Here is a 23,896-nt window from a genome sequence, read left to right as displayed (position 1 = left end):
CTTATGTCATCATATATACACTCTTCAAACAATAGTGCACTTAACATTCTGCTATTACACATTGAGATCAGTTCTAAATTTTCTAATACTGTAAATAAGGCTATGGTGGGCATTCTGGTGCAACGACTGTTGCATTGAAGGGGTTCAAAATGAGCCCCCCTAAAACATGCCACCTTGGTATGGGTATTTGGAGCTGAAGATAGTCAAGGCCCAAAAGACAAAGGAAGAGCCCTTTACCTCCCGCTTACTTGCCTCTGAGGATTTAGATAGAGGGCCTGGCCCGGGAAAGAGCTATAACCAGGGATCACTACAGAAAGTGTGGGCTGGGTGTGGGAAGATGGGGCCGGGTGGTGGGGAGAATGGAGCTTGGCAGGGCCTATTTGTTTAGATTCCTCTGTGGGCCCTATTGTCTCTGCAAGGCATGGGAAACATTTGTTTACCCAACATTTGCTCTTCCCATCTCTTTGTGAATTGTCTTCCTACCCTTTATAGCCCCAGACTTCTATCCCCGTCTTAGCTCAGGATGGCATAGTTTATATGTCTCAATTGTCTTTCAGCTTCTCATGTCTTTGTGGGGCTCCCATACATATTAAGTTAAATTTGTTTTTCTCTGGTAAATCTGTCTTTTGTCAATTTAATTAATAGACCAGTCAAAAGAACCTAGAAGGGTGGAAGAAAAATTTTTCCTCTCCTGCATATGTTTATTTATTATTTTAGCAGTGTTTTTTTCTTTTCATGATATTCTGTGCAACAGCTATTTTATACCCTTTTCTAACATAGGCTGCACGTTTTCCTTAGAAAGTTGTAGTTGTTCTTTATACGTTGATGGTGTGAATACTTCGCAGTATCTGTGCCAAATATTGCCCCAATTTTTCATGCATCTTTTACATTTTGATGCTTTTATTGACATACAGAAATTGTACCAAATGTGTTGATTTCCTTTTGGTGTTTCTTCCATGGCTTCTAGGTTTTGAAAGTCTTTCATCACCCCAAGATCGATAAAGTACTCATCTACATTTCCTCTCCATTTTGAAAATTACGCATGTAATTGTTGCGTATTGTTTTTTTAAAAGACAAAACAGAAGTATAAAGTAAGGGTAGAAGTGCCATTGTTCCCCCACCCCCTTCTCTGCCGATCCAAATCTGCAGATGGTCCTCCAGTTTTTTTGATGCTTTTACTTTTTTGCATTTCACTTTTCAACATCAGCTGGAATTTATTTTGTTGTGTGGTCTGAGGTGAAAATCTAACTTGAGAATTTTTTTTTTCTTCCATATAGTGAAGCCAATTTTCCCAACACCATTGTTGACTAATTCATCCCTTCCTCCTTGGTTTGTGAAGGCCCATATTTTTTGAGTTACAAAGACAGGAAACTCACAATGACATTATACAACAAAAATAACCTGCTTTCAGTGCTCGAATACATGACTGGCTAAGCACATGCTTACTTACACACCTACACTCTGTGTGGAGGCACAGCATGTCACTGTAGGGCAAGTGATTGGATTGTCCATTTTTAACAGAATGTTCTAATTTGCTGAACCACGCAAGTCTTTAATTTTTCAGTTCAGTTCAGTTCAATTCAACTGACTTCATTTTAACTGGTGTTTATTAAATGCTTATTATATGCATTCACTGTAGTATGGGAATTATGGTTGATCCACTTCTGGATTTCAACCCAGCCTACGAGAAACTCGTTTAATAACACGGGCAAACACCAAATAAAATTCCCCAAACGATTCTGGAAGAAAAGAAGGAGGCTTTGCTGAAATAATTGTAAATGACAATCATCAGAGTTTGAACTGATAGGCTTTTAGGGCTGCAGGGTGCCTTCATGTTCTCATCTCAAAACCGACAATAACAAATTGTCCAAGTCATTTGGATTATGCCATGGGAGCAGACTGAAAGCTCATAAGCACACGATTGAGCAAAATAAATAAATAAAACAACATATGTAAGTCAAGGAGACACATTCCTTTCCCAGTATAAAAACATAGGAAGACAAAGATGCCTGCCATTCTCGGATAACTACCCATAGTTCATCAAGTACAGAGGAACAGGCAGAAACAACATTCTTATCACAGATGCCATATGAATATCTAAAATAATCATGTCCACAAATATTCCATTTTACTTGTATTTCTCTTGCTTATCTTTTCTTTTCATCATGTTAGTATTCATTTTTTCATAGAATGATATAAAAACAACCTGACGAGATTATATATTTCGGGGGTTCCTATTAGAGGAAACAAAATTATTCATATGATCCCATTAGAGTATGACAGAAAACTGCTGACAGAATGGAAATGTCCCAAAGATGTGTGTCTTGTGTTGTAGCTACACTGCCATTTTTCTTTATTACTCCTGACATGTTGCCTATCACACCAGGCACAGTGCAGGAAATGAGGGAATGCTGGTGGAAAACTTCACTCCTCCAGGGAGTTCAGGAGCACCTGCTAATTGCCCAGCACCCCTTTGCATTGCTCTCTACCTCTTGGAATCTCCATGGGGCAAGATTTCCCACAATCCACATGACAATTTTTTTTTGGTTTGTTTTTGTTTTTTGGGTTTTTTTTTTTTGTTTTAGTTTACTCAATACCATCATTGTCTTTAAACTTGGTTCTAAGAGTATTTCTGTGACACAACGTGTTTTTACTTCCTAATATTCAGCATGGTCGACAATTTTACATTTACTTGTGTGAATATTTAATCGATTTTATAAATTCAGTGGGGAGAAATTAGTGTATTTTCACACCAAGGCACTCCCAGGACTTAAAACAGTGCATATAATGGAAACTCGATGAGTATTTATCGACTGAATGCTGAATGAACCAATTATAGGAAAGACATTTTGCTGGATATGAAGAGAGACACAAAGATGTGTGACATATTGTTTCTATTCTCAAAGTACTTACAGTAGAACTGGGAGCCATGACAGACACAAAATTAAATAGGAAGACAAGCCAATAATACAAGAGATGTCTTTCAAAAGCATACAAAGTATCCAATTAAAGGTACCACAGTCTGTCCTTGTGTCAGAGACAGTGTTTTACCAAATGAAACACTCCTACTCATTTCTCAGCCTCCCTTGCAGTTACGGGCAAAGCCCCTAGTGCTAACTCCATTCTCTAACATGTGAGTGGAGTTTTGTGTGTATCGTCCAGGTGGGGGGCTGTTAATTACTGGTGCGCCTTCTCCAACTTGCCTGTCCTCTTCTTGGGCGAATTTAGAGACGACGTGTTCCTAACCACCTAGCTGGGAGACAAAGACAGCCTGGATCTCTGAGTCAGCACTTGGAGGAGGTGCCCTGTAAAGTCACTCGACCCACCTCAGACTATGATGTGAGTCAGAGATCAACGTTTTTGTGAAGTCACTGATTTGTCTGTGTGACGGCTGGGGTGATGTATCTTCACAAAATATTACCACAGTTTTAGGAAACTGGAATCACAGATCAATTGCACTTTGGTGAGGTCTTTGAAATGCAGAAACATGGAGAGCTTCAGAACCACAAATTGGGGTGGGAGGAGGGGACAGCGGGGGGGGGCGGTCAGTCCCCCCTGAAGAAAACCATCCTCAGGGTAGACACATTTTATTGGGGATGCAAGATGCTAGATTCAGAATCCCGGGAGATGAAAATACCCTGGGGAGCAGAGCCTTGCCTTCAAATCTTCTCTGACAAGATAGAAACTGCAAGGTGCATATTCCTGCTCTACACGGACAAGTGTTTGGTTAAACACAGAGAACCTTTTAAAAAATTCAAAGCAAGTTTTCTCAGCTTTCACAAAGTGCCTTCAATCACATGAACAGAGAAAAACATACCGACTCATAACAGTGACACAAAAGTTTTTGAAGTCGACTGAAAATACTGTGATTGCTTTTGTTTAGGAATGGAAAATTAAAGAACTGGATATTAGGCTCTTATCTCAGAGGAAACAAAAATGAAGAAATCAAAAAAACAGAATATTAAGAGGGAGGAGTGGAATTAGGCAACCTCTCATAGTACCGGTGGAAATTGTTAAATCTTTGTAAACCTTTCTACAGAAACCACCTCATTTGAATTGTGTGGGAACTTTTAGTCTAATGGGCGTCCTCTCTGGATGCTGTCACCTCCCACCCCCACCCACCCCCAACCAGCAGAGACTTTAGTTTTCCTCTTTATAATTTTGCTTCTTGTTAATTTTAAGGTTTCGTGGAAAAGAAAAAAATGTCTAAGTTTCCCTTGTGGTAGGAAGATACAATACTAACATTCTAGATCACACTGCTCTCTGCAATGTGTGTGTGTATGTGTGTGTGTGGATTAGTGACAGCTACAAAACAGAGCTAGAACTTAGGGATTTCTTCCAAAAGTGCTACACTGTCACCATTCAGTCCCCCCGGGGCTGCCTCATGAACTTCAAGTGATAGTCTGATTAGGTCTTAGATCACAGATAACTGGTGTAACACTTGCCAAAGCGTTTCAGCATCAGAATAATCTTAGGTCAAATGAGGCCTGGGGAGCTCCAGCTTAATTTGATCCACTGCAGCAGAGAAATAATGGCAGACTTTTTGGTATTTGGTGGCACAGTTCCCACCCGGTGGCACTCCGGGTCAATTCAATATTTAATTATATCAGTTAAGCAGGGGACTAATCTAATTCAGGCGTTTTGTTAAATATTCTTCCTATCTTCAATCCTGCATGCCATGAACTTGCTAGATAGGAAATTTTGAGTTTAGGGATATTTAAAAGTTCCCTAATAGAAGCACAACCTCTCCTTTGACTTGCTTTTTAAGAACCAGAAGTGCTCTCTCTGGAAGTCTCGGTGGGTTGGCCGCTGAGCTGCCCGGGTCCGGACGGTTGCTCAGAAGATGCCAGATAGAGAAGACAATGGTAGTTCTGCCAGCAGGCACTCGCAGAGGGGTGACGCTCGCAGGTACACACGGGAGCCTGGGTGCGGATGGTTCTGTTGTGGTTCACCCCCTCTGAGCATGCACACCAGTCACCAGGGCTCCTCTCCTGCCTCTGACTCTGCTCCTGATGCTGGGTGTAATTCATCCCCCTTTCAGGGGAGAGGAACACAACTCCCTAGGGATGCCCCAGGTTCCTGTCCCTTTCGGTAGATTCCTACTTAATCCTCGCCTCAAATCTGTGAGACACTTGATGGGGACTTACAAGTTTTGTTATTGCAAGACAGGCAAAACCTTATCAGTCTGTTGGACTATTGCTGCAAAACCTTGTTTTGAACGGGTATGTTCTGTCAGATTGATTGGAAGTTTCTGGCTGGAATGTTTAATTATCACCTAATTAAGACAGACTTGCGTTAGTCTCTTTTTTGTATGCTGTGAGGTTTGCCAGCAGCAGGGTAAGCCTTGCTTGACGGACAGCTGTCAGTGGCCCGTATGGAAATGACAAATAATATGACAGGGTGAAGATAAGACTTTTCACCTCGACACTGACCTCTGCCAGTCCTCCTTTTCTCTACTCCGGGATTTCAGGGCAGATGCCATGGCCATGTGGTGCAGCGACTTGGTCGTCAGAAGGTTGTGTTCTGGGCAACTACTGTAGGGACCTGTCAAGCCATTCATCCTAATTTACATGTGGAGCTGTCTGGTTTGCGTGGACCACTCCACTGAATGATCCACTGGCCGGAAAAAAAAAAAAACGGATTCTACTCTGAAGGCCTGAATCAGGGCCCACTGAAGCCACACCTACTGTATTGACAATAACGTTCCATCTTTATAAGACCAAGACAGAAGGAGCTAGAAGTAACAGCCCTGTAGGTTTTTATTTTAAAATCTGGTGTGCAAAGTTAACTGGAGTTTTCACAGGCTCTAGGAAGGACAAGGAGTTGCTAATTCCAATGTATTTCCGATTCCATTCATCCTGAGTGGCATTCTAAATAAATTATTTTGGAAATACCACGGCTTTTGTCACATTAATCACCTACTCAGAGGATGCTGGAAGACTGCCCATTGCTGACCACAGAAGTCCAAACTCAACTTGGATTCAAGGCTGTGTAGACACCACTATCAATCTGTCTGTCCAACCGCATCGCCTCCTGTTGCTTGACAGGTGCTCCACTTTGACAAACTCTATCTTCCCTGTCCCCTGAAGCTGCCTTTCCTAATCTTATCTCCAGCCCTGACTTGGCTTTTCTTCCATTTCCTCCTCTGCTAAGTGGATGTCTTCCAAGAATACTCACTAGACTTCTTGCCTTGACTGGAGTTTGGCTTCCTCTGGGGCTACAGATTCTCCTGGGACTCAAAAGAGAAAAGGTGGCTCATTCCCTACACCCCAAGCAACCCAGGGCAGGAGTGGAAAAGGGATGTAGCATGCTCCTTGACCCCCATGGCCACTCTCACTCATTATTCTTCTACTGTTGCAGAAAATTTTCATCTGTGGCATCCATTCAGACTACCTCCTACAGCGTAGCCTACTGTCTCTTTCATCTGTTGAGTACTCACTACTTTGTCCCCCAAACCATAATTATTGTGTTCTCTGATCTGTGATTTTAATTTTTGCTAACCATCAGAATAGACGTCTTCAATGCATGTTCAAGTAATCCATGCAATCTCCCTTCTAATCTCATTTTTTTTCTTGGAATTGTTAGTTCCAATGACTTTTAGAACATTTCTGTCCCAGTATCCTACTTTTCTACTCACCCTCAGCATTATTCTATCTTGAAACCTCTGATTATCTCTCCCTGTCCTCCCAACTGCTTTTTACCACCATGAGACTTCTTCATTGGCCTCACTAAGTCCTGCAGACTTCGGACCCTTTAATTTCCACTTGTGTATCCAGCTCTGATCTCAATAATACACCACTTAAATTGTTCACTGGCTGGTCACCCTCCTCCCTCATCTCTTTGATCTTTCTGCACATCTACCCTTTAAGACACAGCTTCCTGATAGTCCAACCATGTGTTTCCTATGCTTTTAGAGATGAATTTCTGAGCTACTGAAGGAAAAGAAAATGTGGTTAAATGATACTTCATACCTTGAAACGGGAACATTGTGGTCATGTCCTGAGAGTGTTTCCTTTTAGAGTCTTTAACAGGAAGTTCCAATGTGGTGTAGAAGAATGAACACAACTAGGAACCTGGAGGTTCTGTCTTTAATACCAGGGTAACCTTAATACCTCAGAGACCTTTCTTCCTTCCTCTTTTTCTTCCTTCCCTCCCTCCTTATTTCCCTCCTTCCTTCCTCTTTCCATTCATACCTCTCTTTTTTCCCTTTCCCTTTTCTTTTTCTTTCAGAAACATTGATAAATCATCTATATTATTTGTGTTTCTGGGGACACAGACAAATGGGACATAGGTCCTGTACTCAAGGAACTCACAGAAAGGCAGTCAAGGAAACCGTTTACTCTGGTGCCATTCTCCAAGTACAGCTGTAGTGCTCTGAACAGTGGTGATGGTGACAGAGAGGAGGGTGTTCTACCTGGGAGAGAGAGAGAAGACCCAAGTCCAATTCATCTTCTGAGAATTAGGGAATTGATCTATGCAGGTAGACTGACCATGTCTCAAATTCAAGCCTCCGAATAAATTTTGCTACTCTGGGTTATTTGTAGTAAAAAAAAAAAAGTGTAAACTTACCTCTTTTCTTTGTGTGGTGCAGGCCTCATTGAAGGGTCTCAGCTATCACTCTTCACTCAGTCACCTTCTCTAGATCCGGGCCCTCGCAGAAGTGCATCAATGTACAGTTCCCTCTAGAACATGCTGTCCAGCATGGTAGTCATTGGCACATGTGGCCATTTAATTTTGAATCTAAATTAGTTACACAGTATTAAGATTTAATTCCATGGTTGCACATGCCACATGCCAAGTGCTCAAGAGTCCCATGAGCCTAGTGGCTACCATATTGGACACAGTAATACAGATCACTCTCATCATTGCAGAAAGTTCTGTTAGACTAAAATGGTCTAAAAGATGCTTCTTTCATGATTCTTTTTCTTTTCTTTTCATTAGATATAACAGGGCTACCCAGGCTAGAATCAATTCATGAGTCAGGTTCCTTCCCTGCCTTATCCTTAGTGACTTGCTCAGTTCCATATCAGAGGGCAGTATGAATGGAGAAGAATGTCCTGGAGATGCCTTATGTCATTCAGTGTCATAACTGTGGCATCAGGCAGGTCCATCCCAAGGGAAATAAAGACAATAGTGATTATTTACTGCACTTTTATTCTATGCCAGGTACTGCACTAAGTGTTTTTAATATATTATCTCATTTAATCCTCATAACAAATGTTGAAGGCAGATGTAATCAGTCCCATTGTATAGATGAGGAAACGGAAGTCTAGAACAGTTAAGTAACTTGCCAAAGACCACACAGCCAGTAAGTGGCAGAACTCAAATCACTTATGTCTAACTTCAAAGCTCCTGCATCTATGGTTCTGAAACACATAACCTGCAACCAGGTTATATCAGAATTGCCTGGGGAACTCTAAACTAGCCAATGCCTGGGTTTTCTCACAGCCTTACACAGACACACTTAAGTGTTTTCAAGTTTCTGGGGGAGTCCCCTGAGGACTTTGTATAGATAGTATAGGCAGCCTAAGGCATGCCCCCCCTCCTCTCCAGAAAGACCATTCATTTGGTCCATTCTTCTGGTCTTTGGTGTTCATGTGACTTGAAAATACCCAGATCCAGACAGAGTCATCTATTGTTGCCTGGGCCACTGGAATGAGACTGAAAAACTACATCTCAGCTGGGGTAACCACTCCATCGCTGGGGTAACTGCTTTGATTCTCAGGTCACACTTAGCACTGAGCTACCTCCTCTCCCTTGTTCTTTATACCAGTCTACTTTTTGGGTGACATATCTTTCCTCTCCATCACCAGGTTCTGAGCTCCTAGTGAAGGCAGGCGTCATGGCTCAATCATCTTTGCACCAGCCCTCCCTCCCTCTCTCCCATCCACATACTCATTAATGTCTAACACAGTGCTCTGCCTAGGGTGAGAACTCAAAACTCTTATGTTAAATGGAGTCAAAGAGGGAACAACTAAGCATTATTTGGGGGGCTATTGATTTTAAGTAAGGGCAACAGCATCTCAGAAAAGAGAAAGAGAAATGTGATTAATAAGCCAGGAAAGTTTCTGAGGAGGAAAAGAAAATTTAGTACCCAAGTAGTACAGTTTTAGAACCCATTGCATGGAAAATAGCTTCAGTAGGTGTGTTCTTCAATGGACTTTACTGCATTATTATTTCACCTTTAGCATTTTTTTCCTATTGTAATTTGAATTAACAGTGGCAGATTTTGAGGCTCTTCTATTTCATCCTATTTATACAATAGATTCATGTCACAAGATGTATTGCATCCCGTTTCCTCTTTAATCTGTAAGAGGTCATTTAAGACCCTATAGTCCAGTGGCTACAAATATAATTGCAGTTTCAAAATCTGCTGAGGTCATTAGCAGAGGACATATTCCATATTAAAATGATGTCTTAAACTTATTTTGCTTTTCATTGCTAGCATCATAGCCTAGTTCATTTCTACAAACCTATGCAATAAAAAAAATTGTCTGCAGTTTGAGCTGGTGCTTGAAGATGAAAGTGAATCAACTTTTTAACTCGATGAATCTTAGCTGAGTTTGAATTTATAAAATGAAAGGCAAAGTGTTACATCAAACATTGTAGTTGGAGGGTCTATTAAATGTCTCTCAAAACTGAAGTCAAGCAAGGGAAAGAAGGCATAAGGAAATTTAAAAAAATGAACAAACTTTTGATTATGTATAGATATGTGTGTATATATGTATTAACATATCTCCAAGACATAAGAAAACATATTTTTTCCCTGAGTATACATGGAACATTTACAAAAACAGGCTATGAGTTAAGCCTCCAAAGAAGTCGACATTTAGGCTTGGGGGCATCAGCAACATGATAGTGTAAGACATTCTTCCCTTTAATCCCCTTTTAAGTCCATGAATTAGACCTGTATACATGAACAAAAGCACCTTGGTGGGTCTTTTGAGCCTTAGGACTTCACTCTAATAGACCCAAGAGAAGTCTCAGTCACTAGTAGAGCTAGTAAGAAAGTCTTGGTTTAAAACAGCATGTAGAGGAAATTTGTATTTATATAAATGTGTATCTTTAAATCAATAACACTTGCCCAGTGTAAAAATTCAGTTCTGCATACCACAGTGCTGGTCTCCATTATCCTACTCCCCGTTTTCATCCATAGACTTACTACCTCCAAACATACTGTAGAAGTCACCTATTTATGATGTCTATTGATTATGATATGTCTTCTCCAATTAGAATATAAGTTGCAGAAGGGCAGTGCTTTCTGTTTGTTTATTCATTGATGTACTACCAGCTACTAAAACAGTACCTGGTGCATAGGAAGGACTCAGTGCAATTAATTGAATGGATGGATGAATGAAGAAGGGTTTTTTGTTTTTGTTTTTTTTTTTCAATATTGTCTTTTTTTTTTTAACGTTTATTTATTTTTGAGACAGAGAGAGACAGAGCATGAACGGGGGAGGGGCAGAGACAGAGGGAGACACAGAATCGGAAACAGGCTCCAGGCTCCGAGCCATCAGCCCAGAGCCCGACGCGGGGCTCGAACTCACGGACCGCGAGATCGTGACCTGGCTGAAGTCGGATGCTTAACCGACTGCGCCACCCAGGCGCCCCGAAGAAGGTTTTTTTTTTAAGCATAAACAAAAAAAATAAGTAAGGGTGATTACATTGATATGAAAGACATCTGTTCAACAGCATGGAAAAGTCAAAAGACTGATGATAGGTTGGGAAATATATATGTGGTTTTGGGGGATTTTTTAAAAAATGTTTATTTTGAGAGAGAGAGAGAGAGAGAGAGAGAATGGAGGAGGGGCAGAGAGAGAGGTGGAGAGAGAGAATTCCAAGTAAGTTCCATGCTGTCATTGCAGAGCCTGACTTGGGGCTTGAACTCACAACCATAAGATCATGACCTGAGCTGAAATCGAGAGCCAGATGCTTAGCCACTGAGTCACCCAAGTGCCCCAGGAAAACACATTTGTAATATTAAACCAGATAAGGAACAAATATTTAGATTATACAGAGTTGCTAAAAAGCAATGAAAATAAGCCAGGAACCCAAATAGAATAATAATTTTTAGTCTGAAAACTGCAACTAACACAAAAACATAAAATGGGAAAAAAATAGATGGATAATGCTAAGTGTTGGTGGAATATAAGCACCTTTATGCGGTGCTGATGGAGTATAAACTAATAGGCTATTTTGGACAGCAAATTAGTAACAGTTCCTCAAAGTACGAATGCACATATTGATTCCACTCCTGGCTCTTAATCTTAAAGAAATTCTTACATAAGGGCACATGTATGAGGATGTTCATGGAAGCATTCTTTGTCATGACATGACAGGGAAAATAACTGATGACCATTACAGAGCATATGTCTTTCCCTTCTTATCCCTGTATAAAACCTTCTTTGTAATAAAAGCTATTGTTGATAATGAAAATAATAACTATAGCCTTCATTGAAGACCAGTCCCCATGTTCCATTAGGGAGGTTGTAGGATATAGAATAGAAACATCTAGTCCTTCACAGTATTGCATTTGTCAGGGACAAAGATGTTTGGGGCTTGGATGGCACCCATCAACTAATTTCCACTTTTCACAGAGGATATCTCTAAGGAAAACTGACAAGAAGCATCCATGAATATTAATATTCCAATGAGAGAAGAATATTAGAACATCTAAAGTGAGAGGCTAAATAATAAGCGAAACTCATGAAGAAGGGTGTAAAATTATCTTCTCATATGAATTTTAAAAACTACAATGGTTTCTCCTTAATATGCCATGATATAAATAGTCACATTTTCTTGAAAGAAAAATACTTGCATTTCAAATCACTTCATTTAGTACTAGCAGTATAAACGTATGTTAGTATATGCAAGATATTTTTAAAGGCTAAATGGGATTCTAGAATATTTTTGTTCACTACCTGTTTTGTTCAATACCCAATGAAGAAAGTCCTTTTTGTAATCCTGCCTAAAGGGAAAAAAGATGGATATTTGGTGATTTTCCAGGTTACCTTCTCATGCTACATTTCTGAGATAAAGGGTTAGTAAGTAAACTGGATACAAAGGTTGCATTCATAATTACCCTTTGGAGCAGATGTTCTCTGTCTGTTGAGGCTGGGAAGGGTTTGAGCTTGTGGTTTTCTGCATGAGTTCTCTGAGCTCAGGAGCGGCAGAGGGTGGGGTTTTGAGAAGGTGAAAGGAAAAGCAAAAGCAGAAGTCAAATTATGTGCTTGCCTCTGTTCCTCTGCAGGAAACCCTTCTCCTCAGGCCAAATTCTGTAGTGGGGCTGCTTTTCAGTTTTTTATTTGCATTTATAGTTGTGTGGTCCTCTACACTTATAATGCTCTTAAAGCTCTTTCAAATCCAATATCTCATTCGATTCTGACAACCACTCCGTGAGAGAAGTAGAACTCTAATTTCACTTTACTGATGAAGTAACCAAGGCTTAGAGATGATAAAGCAGAACCAGAACTCAAATTCTTTTGCCAACTTTGAATATAGTGTTCTTTATTTGAACCAAGGTAAGTAGTAGGTTCCCTTCCTCTCCCTTCACCCCATAAATTTCCCACCCTATGATTCTCTCACCTCATGCCAACATCACTATGTTCAAAATCAGGGAATTAACATTTACTTTAAAATTAAACACCACCTTCATACAAAGTTATTCTTTTTTAAAAAGTTATTTCAAAAAAGGCAGTGAGACAGAAGAAACCCTAAAAATATTAATTTGAGAAAATATTCCCGCAATAAAAGGAGATTCAAAACTGTATATTGAAAGGAAACATATTTTCAAAACATCCAGCACCAAGATGCAGGCTATTCAAATTAGTGTACCTTAAATTAAAAAAAAATGTATTTGGACATCTAGGAACTACTGTCTCCACAACCAGAGCAAAACCATATATGGATAAAAAAGTTACTTATGAAGGAAAGAAATCATATTTTCATTAGACTTTTTGATTGTGATGGTTTATGGTGGAAGATTGTGGAGTAACATATTTTCCTTTAGAGACTAAAGTTTAAAAAGAAGCCAAGGATTTTATACCCAGCTAAAGCAACTTCCAATCACAAAGGCTATAGACAAGCTGTTATGAATATGCAAGGAAGAATTCAAAAAATATTCTTCTCATGAACACTTCTTAAAGACTTTATTTGCAAACATGCTTTACATAATGAAAATGACCAGAAAGACACTGACCAAAATAATTAATCTTATACTGTGTAGTATACACATACCTAAAGCCAAGAGATTTACAAAGGCTAAAAATAAAAAGGTAGGCAAAGATGTATCAGGTGATGAAAATTTTTTGCAAGAGTCAATGGGAAAACAGAAATGTTATAAACATGTTATAAAACAAAAAGAACAGCCTAAAAAGAATAGCTTTTATGAATACTCCCAAAATGAAAGAAATAAAGAAATAAAGGAAGCAGGGGTTACATTCTTATTTCTTGATAAAGTAGAAATCAGGTCAAAGTGCATTAAAAGTGATAAAGAAGTTTAAAAGATAAAGGCTAATATTGCAGTGAAGATAAAACAGGTATTAATATAGAACCAACCAGTGACTCATTAAAAACTTTAATGCATCAAAACTTTTGGAGATTCAAGGAAGAATATGTAAAGCCACACAAAGATTACACGAAAAATGTAAACTACTTAACAATCTCTTTTATGAGTATCAATGAAAAAAAGTGCAGTATATGTACTATTACTAGTCAGAATCCAATAGCACATCAAAACAATGATACAACATGACTAAGGACACTTTTTTGCAAGAGGGTTCAATATTAAATTATTAGGGGCACCTGGCTAGCTAAGTTGGTAGAGCATGTGACTTTTGATCTCAAGGTTGTGAGTTTGAGACCCACATTCGGTGTAGGAATTCCTTTAAAAAATTAAAAAGTTAAAAAAGAAATGGTGAGGTGCCTAAGTACCTCAGTCAGTTAAGCATCTGACTCTTGATTTCCTCTCAGGTCATGATCTCCCAGTGGTGAAATCAAGCCCTGTGTTGGGCTTGGCACTGGGCGTGGAGTCTGCTTAAGATCCTCTCTCTCCCTCTCCCTCTGTCCCTTTCCCCCTCTCTCTCTTTCTTTCAAAAAAAAAAAAAAGAAATTGATTATAATTACTTCATCATGTTTATAGAGCTAGGAAGATTCATATGATATCTCCACAAATATATAAAAAATATTTGAAAATTTAACACCTATTGGTGTTAAAAGTATTCAATAATGTACAGGGGTGGCTCAGTCTGTTCAGCATCCAACTTAGGCTCAGGTCATGATCTTGCAGTTCGTGGGTTGAAGCCCCATGTTAGGCTCTGTGCTGACAGATCAGAGCCTGGAGCCTGCTTCAGATTCTCTGTCTCTGTCTCTCTCTCTCTGCCTCTCCCCCACTCGAGTTCTGTCTGTCTGTCTCTAAGATAAATAAACATTAAAATATTTTTTAATATTCAATAAGGTAGGAATGGTGGGCTATTTCCTTAAAGAGAGATGAGAGGTAGCTTCTTAACTGATAGGTAGATAGATGGATAGATAGCTTCTTAATTAGTAGAGAAACACCAAAGGCTTTTCTGCTAAATCCATGAACAAGTAAAGGATGGCCTCTGTAATCATTATTATCCAATAATGTATTAGAAGTATATGCAATTATATTAAAGGTATGCAATTATATAAAAGAGCACTACAGGCAAAAGAATTGGTAAACAAGAAGTAACGACTATCTTTTTTTTTTAACAAATGATACAATTATAAATCTGGAGAAACCAAGAGTCAATGGGAAAACAGAAGTGTTATAAACATGTTATAAAACGAACCTGAAAAAGAATAGCTTTTATAAATACTCTGAAAAGAAAATACAAAAGAAGACCCATTTTAGATCCACTGTTTCTCTTAGAAAGATTCAATATTGCAAAGATAAGTTTAATTTATTATCAATAAAAATACCATGACATATTTTTCTCCAACAAGACAAGTTAGTTATAAATTTTACTTGAAAGGAAAAAGAAGCAAAAGTAGCCAGTAAAATTTGAAAAAAGATGAGCAATGACATTACACATGATATTTGCTCTACTCAATAGAAGAATGTATTTTTTTTTAATTTTTTTTTCAACATGTATTTATTTTTGGGACAGAGAGAGACAGAGCATGAACGGGGGAGGGGCAGAGAGAGAGGGAGACACAGAATCGGAAACAGGCTCCAGGCTCTGAGCCATCAGCCCAGAGCCTGATGTGGGGCTCGAACTCACGGACCGCGAGATCATGACCTGGCTGAAGTCGGACACTTAACCGACTGCGCCACCCAGGCGCCCCTAGAAGAATGTATTAAAACTCTCTACAATTAAAATAATGTCATGTTATCATATGAATAGACAGAACACAGAAAGTCCAGAAATTAATGTAATTGTATTTGAATATTCAAATGTGTTGGGATAACTAGATGGTTCTATGGCAAAGGATATAAAATTGAAACTCTCTCTTACACTCTACATCACGATAAATTCTAAATGGAGCCCCTATTTAGATATTAAAAAGTGAAAACATACAACCACTAGAATAAAATGTGGATTATGGTTTCTATATATTATAGAGAAGAGAAAAAACTTTCCTAATTATGACTAAAAATCCAGAATAATTGCCTTGCTTTTAAAAACCCCATAATTTCTAATAAAACATTTTTATTGAGGTATTAACATATATTATATTAGTGTCAGATGTACAGCATAACAATGTGATATTTGTATACACTGCAAAGCAGTCACAACAATAGGTCTAGTAAACATCTGTCACCATGCATAGTTGATAGTTATAGATTTTTTTTTCTTGTGATGAACATTTTAAGATGTACTCTCTTGGCAACTTTCAAATACATAATACAGTATCATTAACTCTAGCTACTGTGCTGTACATTATATCCTTATGACTTACTTATTTTATAACTGGAAGGTTTGTATCCTTTGACCATCTGCATCTATTTTGGCCATCCCTGCACCCCCCCATCCCTAGCTTCTCTGCCTCTGACAACCATTAATCTGTTCTCTGTGTCAATGAGCTCAGAAAAACCCACATTTTCATAGCAAAATTATTATAAACAAAGTAAAAAGACGCAAACCAATGGAGAAAACCTTTTGCAACTGACATCCCAAAAGGATAATGTCCCTAATATTTGTATAGTTTCTTAAATTAGAGAAGAAAAAGACCAAGAACCCTAGCAAAAGGCACTAAAGAAATGAAGACACTGTTCAAAGAAAAAAAAGATGCAGTGACTTTTGAACTTGTGAAAAAGTGTTCACTCTCTCTTCCTCATGATAAGGACACTGCAAAATAAAATTACATCAAGGTATCATTTCTCATGTCTCAGACTGACAAAATTCCAAAAGTTTGTCAACATACTCTATTGTGAAGGCAGTTGAGGGAAAGCACTTAACCGATGGGAATTAAAAAAAAATGGTGCTAATTTTGAAAGGGAACTGGCAATGTCTAGCAAAATTACATACCATAAGCTTTTAGAAATCTATCACAAAGGTACACAGACAAGAATTGAAGAGATGTATGTATGCTATAGACTACTGATTCCAGCATCATTTGTCATAACGAAAGACAGAAGACAAGCCAAATGTCTACCAGTAGGACCAGGTTGAGTGAAGCATGATGCATCCTTGCAGTAGGGTACTACGTAAACCAAAACAGGAATGAAGAATATTTCTAAATATTGATATATTGTGAACTACTTGAAAAATCGAAGAATAATCTTTTAAAAGTTACCAAAAAAGAATCTATAAAGAACTTATCAAACTGAACACCCCCAAAGCAAACACTCCAGGCAAGAAATGGGCAGAGGACATGAATAGACACTTTTCCAAAGAAGGCATACAAATGGCCGACAGACACATGAGAAGATGCTCAACACTCATCATCAGGGACCAAATCAAAACCATGATGAGATACCACCTCACACCTTTCAGAACGGTTAAAATTAACAACACAAGAAACAGGTGTTGGTGAGGATGTGGAGAAAGGGGACCCCTCTGGCACTATCGGTGGGAATGCAAACTGGTGCAGCTACTCTGGAAAACAGTATGGAAGTTCCTCAAAAAGTTAAAAATAAAACTACCCTACTATGCAGCAATTGCATCACTAGATATTTACCCTAAGGATACAAAAATACAGGGGTGCCTGGTGGTTCAGTTGGTTAAGTGTTCAACTCTTGATTTTGACTCAGGTCATGATCTCACGGTTTGTGAGTTAGAGTCCCACATCGGGCTCTGTGCTAACACTGGAATGCTCTGTCTCCCTCATTCTCTGCTCCTCCCTTTCTTGTGCTCTCTCTCTCTCAAAATAAATAAATAAACTTTTTAAAAAAGTTTAAAATATTGTTTTTAGAAAAGGATACAAAAATTCAGATTTGAAGGTACATGCACCCTGATGTTTATAGCAGCATTATCAACAATAACCACACTATGGAAAGAGCCCAAATGTCCATTGACTGATGAATATATAAAGATGATGCGGTATATTTATACAATGGAATATAACTCAACCATCCAAAAGAATGAAATCTTGCCATTTGCAACGGCGTGGATGGAGCTAGAGAGTATTATGCTAAGCGAAATAAATCAGAGAAAGACAAATACCATATGATTTCACTCATATGTGGAATCTGAGAAACAAAACAAATGAACATATGGCAAGGGAAAAAAAAGAAAGAGAGAGAAAAATGAACCATAAGAGACTCTGAATGATAGAGAACAAACTGAGGGCTGATGGAGAGAGGTGGGTGGGAGATCGGCTAGGTGGGTGATGGGTACTAAGGAGGGCACTTGTGTTGAGCACTGAATGTTGTATGTAAGGGATGAATCACTAGATTCTATTCCTGAAACCAATATAGCACTGTTTGTTAACTAACGGGAATTTAAATAAAAAGTTGAAAAGAAAAAATAGTTACCAAAAAAGAGAGTCATAGAAGTTTGACTTATCTGAATATACTTTTTTCTTTTTCTCTTTTTTATTTTTTCTGTAGTTTTGACTTTGGGAATTTGTAAATATTTTCCCTACGGATAAAGCAAATTTTAAATTTAAAAAGCAGTCACTAAAACATCAGAAGGAAAGTGAACCAAATGAACCCTATTTTTTCCAGAAGCAATGTGCCCAGACAGAAAAGACTATTTCTTAGCTTCATTTGTGGATAGCAATAGCCAATGAGATATATTTGCAAGTCATTAAGTGGGGCTTCTGGAACGTCTCTTTAAAAGATCCAATTTAGCTATGAGGATTTCTTTTTCCCTTGCCTTCTTCCCTTGCCTTCTTCCCTCTTGGAGTCTAACCATGATGACCGAATCTCTAACAGCCATTGTAGAATGAATGCCACAAGCTTTTGATGAAGGAAAAGAAAGACAGAAGGAACTTGAGTGCTTTGTAAATTTATGGCTTCACTATCCTAACCTTGGATGACCCACTTTTGGAATTATTTTATGTGAAAGAGCAAGCTTTTAATTCTGTAAGCTACTATAGTTAGGTCTCTGTTGCAAGCTGTTGAAGGCAATTCCTATTAATTCTGTGTTCTACTCATTTTCAATTTTAAAAAAAATTTAAGTTTATTTATTTACGTAGAGAGAGAGAGAGAGAGCAAGTGGAGGAGGGGCAGAGAGAGAGAGAGAGAGAGAGGGAGAGAGAGAATCCCAAGCAGCATCTGTGCTATCATCACAGAGCCCAATGTAGGGTTCAAACTCACGAACCATGAGATCATGACCTGAGCTGAAGTCAAGTCAGATGCTCAACCAACTGAGCCACCCAGGCGCCCCTACCCATTTTTTTTAGCAGTCTGGAAGGGTGGCCAGGGGAGGAGTTTTTAGGTGATGCAAAAGTAGTTTTTGTTAATGTAGCTGGGCTATGCTCTCTCAGAGATACTGTTCTCTATTAGGGTTTTATCTGTGTAGTTGGCAGGTATGTATCCTTAACATTAGGATGCAGCTTGCTTTTGTAATTCCTTGTGTAGCCCTGAACCTTTTTGATTTAGTGCAGAGACACGGGTTAATCTGTATACTGGAAAACTCTAATTCTTAGTGTCTTTTCAACTAGTGTGTCCCAAAAGGAATTCAATAGGAAATTCCATGGAGTTCTTAATGGGAATTATCAGATCTAGTATGTAACCAGGATGCAGTGATACAGCTAACATGGCTTTTATAGTCATCGTCTCTGTTGAGTACTCATTTTCCTGCTATCTTGGTTGTTAGATATTTAGAATATCACACCTGTTGTTTTATAAAAAGGATACCCATAGAGATAGTCGGAAGTATGTGTGAGAAAGGATAATTATTTGGGGTAATCAAGGGATAAAGCCAAGCAAATTCGTGTCTTTGCAGCAGGATTTATTAGAGACGTTAATATGCTAATATGCTTCTGGAGGCTCTAAGTGAATGGCTTAGTAGGTGATAAGAACTTCCCAAATTTATTCAAACTCTGAGCTTCCTTAACTGGAGCATCTCTTGGGACTAGTATTCTAAAATAAACTCTGGGAAACACTTCCTTAAACATTTAAATTTTTCAAGAATGAAGAAAATATGCCAATTATCATTCAGCAGTACAAAAGCTAGATACAATATTTAGCTGCGTTTTTCTTTCTTTTGCGTATCTTCAGTTTTTCCTCCTAGATGGAACTTTTATTTATATGTAGATTTAGTTTTCAAAACATTCTCTAATATTGAGGAAGACATTGTTTAGTAGGAGAATCTATGCTTTTTTCCCTGACTGGGGGAAAGAGCTCTCCAGTTCAAAAAGAGCTCTCATGTTTGAGCTAGGGCTAAATGTGCTTTACAAATAAACACAGACACAAATCAAAGACCTTGACATCATCACTGTATATGTCAATCATAAAGATAGTGTGAGCTTTGCATAGAAAGTGAGCATAATATTGATGAAATAATGTTCCTCTTGGAAAATCTGTGAAAATATGGTATCAAAAAGGCAGAAGGGAGGATCAGAGCTCTCTTTAAAATGTGGCTGGAGGGGTGCCTGGGTGGCTCAGTCAGTTAAGCATCCGACTTCCGCTCAGGTCATGATCTCACGGTTTGTGGGTTCGAGCCCCACTCTGGGCTCTGTGCAGACACCCTCAATGTCTGGAGCCTGCTTCCAATTCTGTGTCTCCCTCTCTCTCTGCCTTCCCCTGCTCATGCTCTGTCTCTCTCGAAAATAAAATAAAACATTAAAAAAAAGATAAAAAACAAACTTAAAAAATATTTTTAAAATGTGGTTGGATTTGTCCAACATCAAATATCTAAATAAATGCCCTAAATTTCATTTTATCATCAACATCTCCATGACTAGAATTTTTACTTTCATCTCTTTAGAGTAAAATGCTCATGACTGTGAGTCTTTTAATTTCAGAGTCTTCTAATTTCAAAACCTTCTAATTTCAGGTAGTTTTGAAATTTATATTCTAATTTTTATCCCCTTAGGTTTTAAATCCTTCCCCCCAACCCCAGAGACATGTATAAACTAACATCCCAGTTCCCATTTTTCTGCCTTCTATCCCATTTTTATTGGTCGGCCATTCCTGTCTTCTCAGGGGCAGGACTCTAATTGTTTTGGATTTGAATATTCTCTTACCTGTTTCAGTTTTAGCAACCACTGACTTGGCTGTTTTGTTTGTACTGAAGGGGTTTGCCTTCAGTACCAGGCTCCCAAGGACCCAACAATGTAAGCTACAAAGACACAAATGAGATAAACATCCCTGACTGGCCCCATCCTGGGCAGAAGCCAAGTTCACCAACTCTGCATGGGACTTTCCCATGAAGCACATGAGCATTTTGCAAGTTGGAGAACTAGATTTATAATAATTAAGAGAGATAAGTGCCAGAATATTAACAATGGCAATTTCGTGGCGGTTGCCGTGATAAGCCTTTTGTTGTCTCAGTTGTTAACATTTTATCCCCAGGACTTATTTATTTTATAGCTGGAAGTTTGTATCTTTTGACCACCTTTGACCATTTTTCTCACTGTCCTTTTTTTTTTTTTTAATGTTAGTGCTTTTCCATGCTTTCTAAATTTCTACGAACATTACTTCATCAGAAAAAGTCTGTGTAAGTGTCATTGGTCTTTATTGAGGATGACACAACCAGCTTTCTTACCTTTTCCACCCCCACCTGCTCCACAGCGCCCTTGCTGTGTCTCCTGCAGTCTTGCTAAGTGTTGGCAATGCTCTCACTTAAATTATATCCAGTTATTTCTTATCAAGAGCCTACAAGGTATTCTTGGGTTTTTAGGAGGATTAGATGGAGTAGAAGTGCCCAAATAAAATGTTCTCTACATTTGAGGTGTTTATCACACCCTATGGGAGACATACATGAAATAGCTATAGAATATTTCTCAGCAGTAAAAACCGTGGGCAGTGAGAGCATTAAGAGAACACGACATTAAGACATTCAGAGAACATGATCCATCCCCTCTCCCAATGTGTTTGTAGAACTTTCTCGATGATATAAATTGCCTGGGTTGCTTATGAAACCATACAGATTCCCAGGCCCCACTCCAAATGTATTTGTTCAGAATCTCTAGAGAAGAGAACTGGGAATCTGTATTTCCCAGATGATTCCCATTATCGCAGAAGTTTGGGAAACCATGAACTAGAACAACCAGGGAAGGTTTCGGGAGTTGCTGGGATGGGCAGAAATTAGGCAGAAAAGTCAGAGGGCAACCGTGTTCCAGGGAAGGCTTCATGGAAGAAACAGATGTGAATTTGAGTCCGTGTCAGCAGGAAAAGAGAAATTCAAACAATTACATGGGCCCTTCAGCTAGTTGCAAAAGGGGTATTTTATAAAGATACTTAATCCTATAATCACAGATTTTGGGGGGAAATCAAAGTAATGCGACCTTGAGTGAAATTCTCTCTTGCGCAAGTTCTCTCTCTCTCTCTCTCTCTCTCTCTTAGAGTAGAGCATGCCATGGTTTCTAACCTGCAGACCTTTTGAAGATTTATATTTAAACTTGCTACCCAGACTTTGAAATGAATACTGGAGCCAGGAGGGTATCATGTTAAATTCATTTGCAGAACCATGAGAAGCTATCACATACTTTTATCCATTTACATTAAATCCAAACCATCCATCCTCATACAATTTTTCTCTGCCTTCCCTATAGGATTAATATAAATCACGGGAGATAATTTGCAAAGGAGGCTATTTAAAATTGCGGCAGAACAGTTCATTTGTTGCGATAATTCACTTTGGTGTAAAATTCAATTATTACTGACAAATAAAGGTTAGTAACTTAATCATTATAAAGAACAGACGTCTGGGTGAGGAACGAGTAAATTAGGGGATTCCCAAGCCTTTTAATCTCCACCCCCACCCCCCAGTGATTCGAGAGGATTTTCAAACCTTATAAAAGCTTTTTTTAAAAAAAAACCTCTCATCCTTATCCTTGCACAGAATCTCTCCCACCCGTTTATTTTCAAAGTAATAAATGTGTAAATACATGCCATTCATTTATATACTTGCAGCACTCTGAAGCATTTTTTTAATCCAGCCTAACTACTCAGAAAATTTGGTCTTGATTTTTCCCCTTCTGGCACAGACCAAAGAGGACCCAGCCCATTCGTTGGAGGCCCTGACATCTGCCGATTTGTCAGCTTTGTTTAGTTAAAATGGATTCGCGTGTGTGAGGAAGGGGGCCTTCTACAGGAGCCGGTGTTGGAGCAAATGAGTTCTACTTTGCCAGTTTGAACTCCTTGATTTTGCATTAATTGCGATAGGCTTTGTGACGGCAGGGGCCACTTTGCACCAGGATTTGGTGAAGGGCGGGGGAGGGGTGGGGGGATTTCATAAATCAAGACGAATACCAGGAGGGAGGGTGGGTGTGAAAGAGCCTGCAGGCCAGGATGGCGCACACTTGGGGCCAACAAGACGGCCGTCTCCTGCCCCTGTTTGTCCTGCGCTGGGGCCTGGTTCTGATGAGCAAGCGGAAATTCTAAAGGGCTAGAATTTGTCCTCCTCATTATAGGTTCCCACTTTGGATAGTTAGCGTGCATTTAATTCATTCATATTTGTATTGGAATCCACAGCTCTATCCAGACCCCAAAGGAGTGCTACTAAACAGTTTTCACAGCTCAGCACTTTTTTGCACTAAGGAAGAAAGCCGGACAACTGGTTTATAAAATGCTGACAGAAATACACAGTAATTTAGAGGGCTTCTATGCGCAGTCGCCAAGATTAACGGCCCTACATCTAGTATTATTGTTTCAACTCATCCTTCTGAAATGGTTTTCCACGTAGAGAAAAGCTATAAAGGTATGGCGAGCGATGAATTATTTGCAAGCAGAATAAGAATGGTGATAAACCTTTTAAAACTTGTATCTATAGAGCGGGCACTTCAGAAAGTAAATAGGTATAATAACACATCTATGGGGCCCCCCTTCTCTTCCCTTCTTTACGTGTATTTCTTTTCACAGCGAAGAAAGCCTGACTAGGTAGCTGGCCTTTAAGCCGTCAATTAATTGAACAAAGATTTTTAAAATTGTTCAATTGGTTTCATAAGGAAGTGTACAATGAAATAATAAAGTAAAACAAATGATATAAAGCAGAGCCACTAATTAGCTCTACATGATTGATATAGCTTTGGACCAGGCATTTGATCTCAAACAAAATGCAGTTCCTTGTTAAGAGGATTTTTAATTGATGTGCAGAGAGGTATTAGATGATGTTGGAAAATAATTACTCCAAAGCTATTCATGCATTTGGCTGAACATAACAAATGAAGTTTGGGCACTGGATCTGGCGAAGTGGACACGTGCTAATTAATAATGAGGAGAACAAGCATCTTCCAGGCATTTTTAACCCAGTATTTGCTAGGAGATTGCTGAGCAATTATATGCCATAATGAGGTTGTCATATAAACAAGATTAACATTA

Source organism: Prionailurus bengalensis, chromosome D3 (genome assembly GCF_016509475.1).
Source record: "Prionailurus bengalensis isolate Pbe53 chromosome D3, Fcat_Pben_1.1_paternal_pri, whole genome shotgun sequence".
In the NCBI taxonomy this organism is placed as follows: Eukaryota; Metazoa; Chordata; class Mammalia; order Carnivora; family Felidae; genus Prionailurus; species Prionailurus bengalensis.
This window is presented reverse-complemented; position numbering follows the sequence as displayed.